This window comes from Trachypithecus francoisi, unplaced genomic scaffold (genome assembly GCF_009764315.1).
Source record: "Trachypithecus francoisi isolate TF-2019V2 unplaced genomic scaffold, Tfra_2.0 Lachesis_group21, whole genome shotgun sequence".
Classification (NCBI taxonomy): domain Eukaryota; kingdom Metazoa; phylum Chordata; class Mammalia; order Primates; family Cercopithecidae; genus Trachypithecus; species Trachypithecus francoisi.
Window position 1 is genome coordinate 25,410,447 of NW_022681467.1, and position 10,072 is coordinate 25,420,518.

Below are 10,072 nucleotides of genomic sequence, written 5' to 3' on the forward strand. Positions count from 1 at the left end.
CCTGGACAAAATGCAAGGAGTTACTATTTAAGAACTTTGAAAAATTAATAGTAACAGATGGATTTAGGGATAAAACAAGAATGTGAAGCACCATGAGGCCAGCAGTTAGTTTACTATTTTTTTCCTCCAATATTTCCCAGGCTGGACTCAGTGCAGCTTGAAACCTGGAAATGTATACCAGCGCAGACAGAGAAATCTCCAGGAAAAGTCCTCTAACTCTGGTTTAAGGAGCAGAAAAAGGCCTCCAAATGCCCAGAATGAAGGACATTTCCCTTTATTTTTCTTTTTTCAATTCACTTGTACCCTATCCCCCAAGAAGCCCTTGTGATGGTGGCAGCAACAGCAGTGATGGCCTACGAAGCCTAAAACTGACAGATAAGAACCTTCCTCTACAATCAGAGGAGCTAGTGTCCTAAGAGGGCAGGACAGACTTCTCCTGCTTTTTCTCTCTGTGTTCACTCACTGCTTGGTCCCAAACACAGGTATAGACATAGGAAGTGGCTGGCCTAACAGGATAAATAGGCCTCATACTTCTGATTAGAGAACCAAAAAGAGGAGCCTCCCAGAATTAAAAAAAAAAAAAAGTATTAAGAAGCGAGGGGACCGGGCGCGGTGGCTCAAGCCTGTAATCCCAGCACTTTGGGAGGCCGAGACGGGCGGATCACGAGGTCAGGAGATCGAGACCATCCTGGCTAACACGGTGAAACTCCGTCTCTACTAAAAATACAAAAAACTAGCCGGGCGAGGTGGTGGCGCCTGTAGTCCCAGCTACTCGGGAGGCTGAGGCAGGAGAATGGCGTGAACCCGGGAGGCGGAGCTTGCAGTGAGCTGAGATCTGGCCACTGCACTCCAGCCTGGGTGACAGAGCGAGACTCCGTCTCAAAAAAAAAAAAAAAAAAAGAAGCGAGGGAAGAGCTTGGGAAAGTAACCGAATAAAGTTGCTATGAACTTCTGGGCTCATCCCTCTGTTTTGCATGTGTGAATTAAATATTAAACAACTCACACAGACTTTCAGAACTTAACTAAAGGATATATCACTGCCCACGTTCTAGATAGACCACTGAGTGGTACACATATAAGAACGGTCCAAATGACAGTGGAAAACCTTTGAAAACAGAACTGACACTGAAATCACTACCCACAGAAGGCTGGTTGGAGCTCACAGCCTAAGTCCAATATGGTCAATTGTCTGTTAAAACAAAAACACCAACATTCTCGATAGGATTTTTTAAAAAGGTTCAGAATATTATGAAATTCAAAATGTCTATGATATAATCCAACATTACTTGACTTGTGAAAAAAACATTAAAGTCTCAGCTCACACAGGAAAAGACAATCAACAGATGTTAATGCTGAAATGACACAGCTCTTGGAGTTGTCTGGCAAAGTCTTTAATGTGCCTATTACACAAATTTTTAAACAAGTAAACAATTAAAAATGTTCAAACAATATCTGAAGAAATAATGGCTGAAAACTTTCCCTGGATTCAGGGAAAATTGAATCCAGGAACTCTCTTGTGAAACAGGTTTCACCATGTTGGCCGGGCTGGTCTTGAACTCCTGGCTTCAAGTGATCCATCCACCTCAGCCTCCCAAAGTGCTGGGATTACAGGCATGAGCCATCGTGCCCAGCCTCAGGTATTCTTTAGAGCAGTGTCAGAATGGACTAATATAGGAGCACACACACACACAGACCAGAGAAAGATTTGTCACATCTGCCTCCCTGTGTCCTAGACCATGTCACAGTGTTCTCTCGGGTCACAGTGCCTCTGCACTGTGTAGAAATAATCTGGAAATAAATAAAATGATAGAAAATTCATTTTTCATTTTTATGTATTTATTTTTTGAGACAGAGTCTTGCTCTGTCGCCCAGTGCAGTGGCAAGATCTTGGCTCACTGTGACCTCCACCTCCCAGGTTCAAGCAATTCTCCTGCCTCAGCCTCCTGAGTAGCTGGGATTACAGGAAAGTGCCACCACACCCAGATAATTTTTGTATTTTTTAGTAGAGATGGGGTTTCACCATGTTGGCCAGGCTGGTCTCAAACTCTTGGCCTCAAGGAATCTGCCTGCCTCATCCTCCCAAAGTGCAGGGATTACAGGTGTGAGCCACCGCACTCAGCCAAGATGGAAAGTTTAAGCAGGTAAAATAGAACATATAAGGAAGAGCACAGTGGAAATGTTAGAACTAAAAAATAAAATGAGAACAACAACAACAAATTCCTGGATGAGCGTGTAACCTGCATGGACCTTGGGGACTGAACGAAGGGGGCAAACATGGGAATAAAAGACAAAGAGTATATTTGAAAGAAGGGGTCAGGGGGCTCCTTGCTTCTAGTGAACAAGGGCCCTGAGCTTTAGAGCCTTTTGCATTTATTGGGCAAAAGAGATAGTGAGAAGGGGGGATGGTGATTGTTGGTTGGCAGTTTGATTTACAGCAGGCTTGAAAGACTGCATTCTTCAAATGATAGGCTCTAGATGTCCCAGTAGATAACCTCAATGAGCATGGCACCAGGGAGTGATTGCCCTTAGCAAACCTCCTGGCAGCAGGTGCAGTTGTGAGTTTGCCCACATCCTGCATTCAAGATAAACAGTTTGCTGTTTGATCATATAGCCTCCAGTGGATTGCTGAGTTGGTCATGATCCCTTTGGCCTTTTCAGCTCCCAGCATTTCCCCTGTCTGTTTATGAATTAATGGAAAGAATGTAAGGCCAGGCTGGGCAGCTCTCATTTTCCAATTGGCAGTCCATCTGATTTTACAGACTATGAACAGAAAACAGAGACAAAACAACGTTATTCCAAGAACTACATATAAGATGTAAATGTAGTGCTTTAGATAGGCCCAAGGGCTGAGGCTCTTCAGGCCTTGCTGGAATTCTGTCCAGGCTTCTAAAGAAGGCTGAAACTCTTGAGTTTGCTTATTTAAATCAATAATTTTGCTTTGTAATTCACCAATATCAAAGGTGATGTTGGATGTGAAATCTCCCGGCAAATGGGCTTTCACAAGGTACCAGGGATACTCACTTTGCTTATATTCTAAGTTGGTTACACAAATATGAGTGTGATTAAAATGACAGCACAACTGCTATTGCAATTGTAAACTTTGTGCTTGTTCCCGTAACCATGGGGATTTCAACATTGTCACTTCAGTTTGTAACTCAGTGTCAATTTTATTCTGAAGTAGCCACGCTTGGTTGGCTGTACTTGGTTGGCTGTGTCCAGTTCTCCATGTACTGAGTCATTTGAACAGAATTACGCAAAGCTACAGAGGACATCACAACAGAAGTTATTAGTGTGACTAAGGAAACAACAGCAAAAATTATCATGCCTAAGGCTCTACAGACACGATGAGTAAGTTGAATTAGAAGATGTTTCATGAAGTGTAAAGCAGGGGTGGCAGCCCAAGGCTCAGACAGATTAACAGGAATCCATCGTCCAGGGATGACAACCCAAAATTATCAAAGTAGGGATATTATGTGTTTGTAATGTGCTACGATTAATGCAGTGATATAACTGACAAGATTTACAGGTCAATTGGGTATTGTTTACCTGGAGCTGGTCCTTCTTAGGTGCCAGAAACACATAAGGATTAAAAACACAAACCATAAATTGAGTGATGATATTCTCTACAAATGTAACATTAAGACTGTGTTGTGACTCCAGTCGGCCTTCTCTCCATCTTCGCAGTCAGGCTCAGCTGGCTCATGGCCTGTACCGGAGAGTCCGGGCGCATGGTTGGCCACCCTGGGTTCCTCCAGTCTCCTGTTCCATGGCCACACACACCTTGAGGGCACCCACGCGGTTTGTCCACCTCCTGTAAAAACACAAGCATACCCTCTTCCCCATGTCAGTAAATCCACCAGACCTTTCCATCGTCCTTCTTCTGGGGATTTCTATAACACTTTTGGATAAACTTTCCTCTTTTCCTCTAACACTTGTCAATGTCTTTCTGCTGGAGTCTTATCATCCATACCAGGAGTCAAAAAACTTAAAGTAAATAAAGCTAAATGTAATTTTGTTTGAGGTGGTAACTGGTCTCCTACTCCCCCTTTTTGTTTATTCAACATACATTGTAATGTTTGATGTGCCTGCTCTATAATGCCTTGTCCTGGAGGGTTGTAAGGAATTCCTTATGGGTTATAGCCCAAAGGTATAACAAATTTTGAAAAGCACGACTAGTATAAGCGGGTCCATTGTCAGTTTTTTTTTTTTTTTTGAGACGGAGTCTTGCTCTGCCGCCCAGGCTGGAATGCAGTGGCTGGCTCTCAGCTCACTGCAAGCTCCGCCTCCCGGGTTCACGCCATTCTCCTGTCTCAGCCTCCCGAGTAGCTGGGACTACAGGCGCCCGCCTCATCGCCCGGCTAGTTTTTTTTTGTATTTTTTTAGTAGAGATGGGGTTTCACCGTATTAGCCAGGATGGTCTCGATCTCCTGACCTCGTGATCCGCCCGTTTTGGCCTCCCAAAGTGCTGGGATTACAGGCTTGAGCCACCGCACCCGGCCCATTGTCAGTTTTTAATTGTTTAGGAATCCCCCTATGAGCAAATGATGACAGACAATGTGGCTGTACATGACCAGCTGTCTCACCGGTTTTGCATGTAGCTTGCAGCATATGAGAATAAGTGAAACAAATTGAGCAGTTCTGGGTCCAGTGTACTTTTAATTGTAGCAGTTTCTATGCCACTGGCTACATTTACAACATAAACTGAATCAAAGACAATGTTGATAGGATCTGCAGCTGTGAGCTGTAAAACCTAAATGACTGCGATCAACTCTGAGTGTTGAGCTGAAACCCCAGAGGTCATTATTGTTTGAGTATGTTTAGGTCCATAAATAGCTGCACGACCTTTGGAAGAGCCATCAGTAAAATAAGTCTGGCCACCTGGAAGAAGCTTGTGATGAGTAATCACAGGAAGAATGAAAGAATGGACTTTATAAAACTGCAAAATTTTGTCTGAGGGATGATGAAAGCAAAGGTTTCTGCAGCTGTAGCCAGGAGGCACGCCGTTGCTGAGCTCAACTTCTGCCTCTTTGGTTAATTGCCGTGGGGAATTTAATGAAGAATCTCCCTGCAGGGTTTAACCTGTCTTTCTAGTTACTGATATCGGGTTAGGGTTCCCTTGTAGGAATTTCTCTAAACCTTTCCCACTCTGATATCCCATATCCTTCAACATTTTAAATTGTGGGTTATCAAAGTTTTCATTTGTAAGTCTCATATCCCATGCTGTAAGTAAGTCTCCATCCCATAAATTGATAGCTATATTTTCAATGTAAGGCTGAAAAGTACACGATTGTCCATCCGGACCAAGACAAGATAAAAATCTCAGCACTCTGTTGAACACTTTTAGCTGCTCCTATTCCCACTAGGGATGTGGAAGTTAGTCGGAGAGGCCATGCTGGGGGCCAGTCCTTACTGGATATTACTGACACATCTGCTCCAGTGTCCATAAGCCCATAAAATTTATTTCCTTTAATTTGTACTACACAGGTGGGTCTATTAGAGGCTATAGGTTGTGATAAATAGATTTCTCATGTAGTTGTGCTCCCAAACCCTTTATTTCCTTGTTTCTCCTTTCGTGGAGAAGGGTATAATTTCCTGTGAATAAGCAATAATTGCACTATATATTCTCCCAGTTCAAAAACCCGAAGATCTTGTGACATTAAAACTACTTGAATTTCTCCTTCATAATCGGAGTCAACAACTCCTGGGACTACAGTGATGCTTTGCAAGTTAAGGTGGCTTGTGCCTAAAATTAGTCCCATGTATCTGTCTGGTAAAGGTCCCCACATGCCAGTGGGAATTTTGATAGATTTGTCTCCACCAGCTAACATTACCTGTTCTCTAACTGGGGATCTAATCCTGCACTTCCTGGTGTTCCTGGAGTGAGGGAATCAATGTTTCTCCTGGGACCCACCCCTAAAATGGGGTTGTGGTCCAAACTGGGAATGCCCTCATTGTTTGAGGGACCCAGGTCCAGGCCCCCTTCTCATTTCCCGACAGTGGGGGTTGCCATTCTGATGAAATCTTGAGCGGCGCTGATTAGCCCAGTGATTTCCTTTGTTACAGCGAGGACAGAGTCCTGGCATTTTTTCCACTATGGGGGGGACTGCATTATAAGATCCTTTCTGTCCTGAGATCTGGCGGCACTCCTTTTTAAAATGTCCAGTTTTTCCACAATTATAACATTTTCCTACTTTAGGGCTTAATCCTTGGCTCCTTTTTTTTTTTTTTTTTTTCTGAGACGGAGTCTTGCTCTGCCGCCCAGGCTGGAGTGCAGTGGCCGGTTCTCAGCTCACTGCAAGCTCCGCCTCCCGGGTTCACGCCATTCTCCTGCCTCAGCCTCCCGAGTAGCTGGGACTACAGGCGCCCGCCTCCTCGCCCGGCTAGTTTTTTGTATTCTTTAGTAGAGACGGGGTTTCACCGTATTAGCCAGGATGGTCTCGATCTCCTGACCTCGTGATCCGCCCGTCTCGGCCTCCCAAAGTGCTGGGATTACAGGCTTGACCCACCGCGCCCGGCCCTTGGCTCCTTTTAGATTTGCCAACTACTAGATTAGCCATTGCTTGTGCTAACATTGAAGAGCGATGAAGTTCGGTTCCTACATCCTGACAAGCTCTGAGAAAATTTCTCAAGTTTTCTGTACACTTCACAGGTGCCAGTGCACGTTTACAATGTGCATTTGTGTTCTCAAAAGCTAAAGTTAAGGTTAGCATTTCTGTGGCAATGGCATGAGGAATTTGACGCTTCACTGCCTCTTGTAATCTTGCAAGAAATTGCACATAGGGTTCCTGTGACCCTTGCATGATATGTAGAAAGGATTGTACTGGGACTCCCTCTTCAGGAATCGTGGCCCAGGTGCGTTTAGCAGCCTGTGCACTCTGCTGATAAGCAGCATCTGGGAGTGCCATTTGACGTTCCAGGTCTGAATAAGGGCCATTACCCAATAGCATATCCTCTGTAACGTCTCCGTGTCCAGCAACATGGTTCTATCTAGCCTGGTCTGCACACAGTTCTTGCCAATTTAAATTCCACATCAGATATGCACTAGTAGACAAGCAAGTTTGAGCCAAGTGTTTTACATCAAAGGGTAGAAGACAAATACCACCAAATGCAGATTCTGGCAATCCTAAAGTGAATGGGCTCTATACCCCATTATTAACTACACTCATTTTTAATTCCTTCAACAACTTAAACTCTAGTGGGGTGTGTTCATGAATAAACTGCTGTGGATTATTTGGATCAGGCCTTACAGAAATAGGAAAAGTGCAAGGTCCTTGGGGCTCTCCAGCTATGGCAGCAAAGCATAAAATTCTTTGTATTGGGGTCTCTATTTCTGCTACCAAAGGAGGCGGTACAGACATTTCTGCAACTGGAGGGGGCGGTATAGGCCAATTTTTATCCTCCCTCTCCTGTTTTTTATTTTCAACTGGAGCTGTGGGTGGGACAACAGATTCTTTCAGATTTTTAGACTCAGCCTGCTGTCCAGCAGAATAATAATGAGATAATGGTGGAAGAACAGTACGAATTAGACTCCAAGTGGAGAAAACAGAAGAATCAACTTTAAGACCTTTTTGATCAGCCTGTTTTAATCCTTCTCCTGGTCTATCCCAATTGTCCACGTCAAGAGTGCCTGCCTGTGGAAACCATGGGTTATGTGTAATAACATTTTGTGGCTTCTGTAGGAGGTTAGTTAGTGACTGCGAATTAACCTGAGCTCCAGACTGTCTCAACAGAACTTGAAGCAACTGCACATAAAGTTTTTCTTCAATAGATAAATTCTGCTTCATATTACCCTGATTCAGAAAACTTCCCATTCCCAGTACTTCTTTAGAGCACCGACCTTATATCATTCCCAGTACCTCTTTAGGACACTGACCTTATATCCGCTGCTGGCAGACTCATCCTGGGGTCTCCATTCATCTTGTCAATTTCAGTTCCTCTGCTCCAGCAGACCTTCTTTGTTCACATCCTCAAAGTATCTGTGTTCGGATGTCACTTATCTGACATCCTTGGAGTCCCTGTTCTGGGTGGCAATTTGTCACCTGCATAGACCTTACGGGACTGAACAAAGAGGGCAAACGTGGGAATAAAAGACAAAGACAAGAGAGTATATTTGAAAGAAGGGGTCGGGGGCTCCTTGCTTCTAGTAAACAAGGGGCCTGAGCTTTAGAGCCCTTTGCATTTATTAGGCAAAAGAGACAGCGAGGAGCTGGGGGTGATTGTTGGTTGGCAGTTTGATTTACAGCAGGCTTGCAAGACTGCAGTCTTCAAACAATAGGCTCTAGATGTCCCAGTAGATAACCTCAATGAGCACAGTGCCAGGGGGTGATTGCCCTCAGCAAACCTCCTGGTGGCAGGCGCAGTTGTTAGTTTGTCCACATCCTGCATTCATGATAAACAGTTGGCTATTTGATCAGATAGCCTCCAGTGGAATGCTGAGTTGGTCAAGATCCCTTTGGCCTTTTCAGCTCCCAACAGATGGGTACAATAGCAGAATGGAGATTGCAGGGAAACACGCCAGTGATCTCAAAGATAGAAAAATAGAAATTATCCAATCTGACTAACAGAGAAAAAGGACTGGGGGAAACTGAACAGAACTTCAGGCACCTGTGGAGACAATTCCAAAATATCTAATGTTTGTGTTATCAGGATCTGAGAAACAGAATGGAGCAGAAGAAAATATCTCAAGAAATAATGGCTGAAAACTTCCCAAATGTAGTGAAAGGCATACACCTATATACTCGGGAAGCTGAGTAAACCACAAACAGGATAAATGCAAGGAAATCCAACCCCCATTTTTCAGGTTTTAGAGCTTCAGGGAAGGAGTCACTTCCCCTTGTCTTCAGGGATGCTTATGACTTCAGACTGAAATGATTCCTTGTCTCCTGTTACACAAAGAGAGTAAAAATAAATTTAATCAGTTCAGAATGATATTAAATGAAAGTCAGAATCTCCTGCTGTTTCTCCCAGTTCCACCTCTTAGAGTCATTCACTTTCTGTTTTTAGTTCTGGTTTGCTAAAGGGTGATCCCAAAGAACTTAAATACTTAACAGAGTTGTTAATTAATAACTAGGCTATATATAAACAGAATCTAAACTAATTTAGAAAGGAACTCTCCCAGTTATTTAAAAAAACCAGGTAAATGATTAATAAGTGCCCCTTGTCCTCAGGTCCAATTCATCTCAGGTCTGGTGGCTGAACTGATAGCTACATGCTTTCCTGTGTTTTCTGAAAGCACTGAGGAAGAAGTGGTGCAAATGTGAGGTTCTTGGGGAGCCCCATGTATATAAACAAAGCTTATATACATGGATTGGGATGGCCACTGTCTCAAAAGGCAGGTCTATGTTTTGAACCGATACCCAATTCAGAGCCATGAGAGAGACCACAGGATGAATGTGAGGCAAGCCTTATCCTGCTAGGCTTCAGGGAAAACTGAATCTAGGAACTCTCTTGCCCCTGGTTTCTCTCATTCTCCATCATTTATTCTCTCTGCAGTCTGATTTTCTCTAGGTGGTGTGAAGCAGTGTCCTGGCAATTGCTGGGGCCCTTTTTTAAATTTCATCTTTCAATATCCAGTCTTCCATTCTATGAGCACAGAACATCTGATTTTAGTTGGGTGTGTTTACATCCAGAATGAAGACTATATTTCCTAGCCTCCCATGCAGCTAAATTTGACCATATAACTGTTACAGTCAATGTGAAGTATGAGGGGAAGAGATGTGTGCCATTCTAAGTCATGCCCTTAAAGGAAATGGGAATGTACCCTCACATTCCTCCTTTCCCCCTTGCCACTAGTTGAGATGAAAATATATTGGAGAGCCAATTTGGACCATGCATATGAGGGTAGGATTCTAAGGATGGGGAGCCACAAGTAGAAGAAGGATGAGTCCCTGGGCAGCCTGTGAAGTCCTACCTGCACTGAACCATCTGCCTCTGAACTGTTACATGAAAGAGACAGCAACTTCAGTCTCTTCTCAGCCACAGTTAATTTGGTTCTGTTACAGCCTGTATTCCTACACTATTAAAATTTCCAGAGCAGTCACAAGCTCACTGAGATTTTAGGAAAGGGGACATA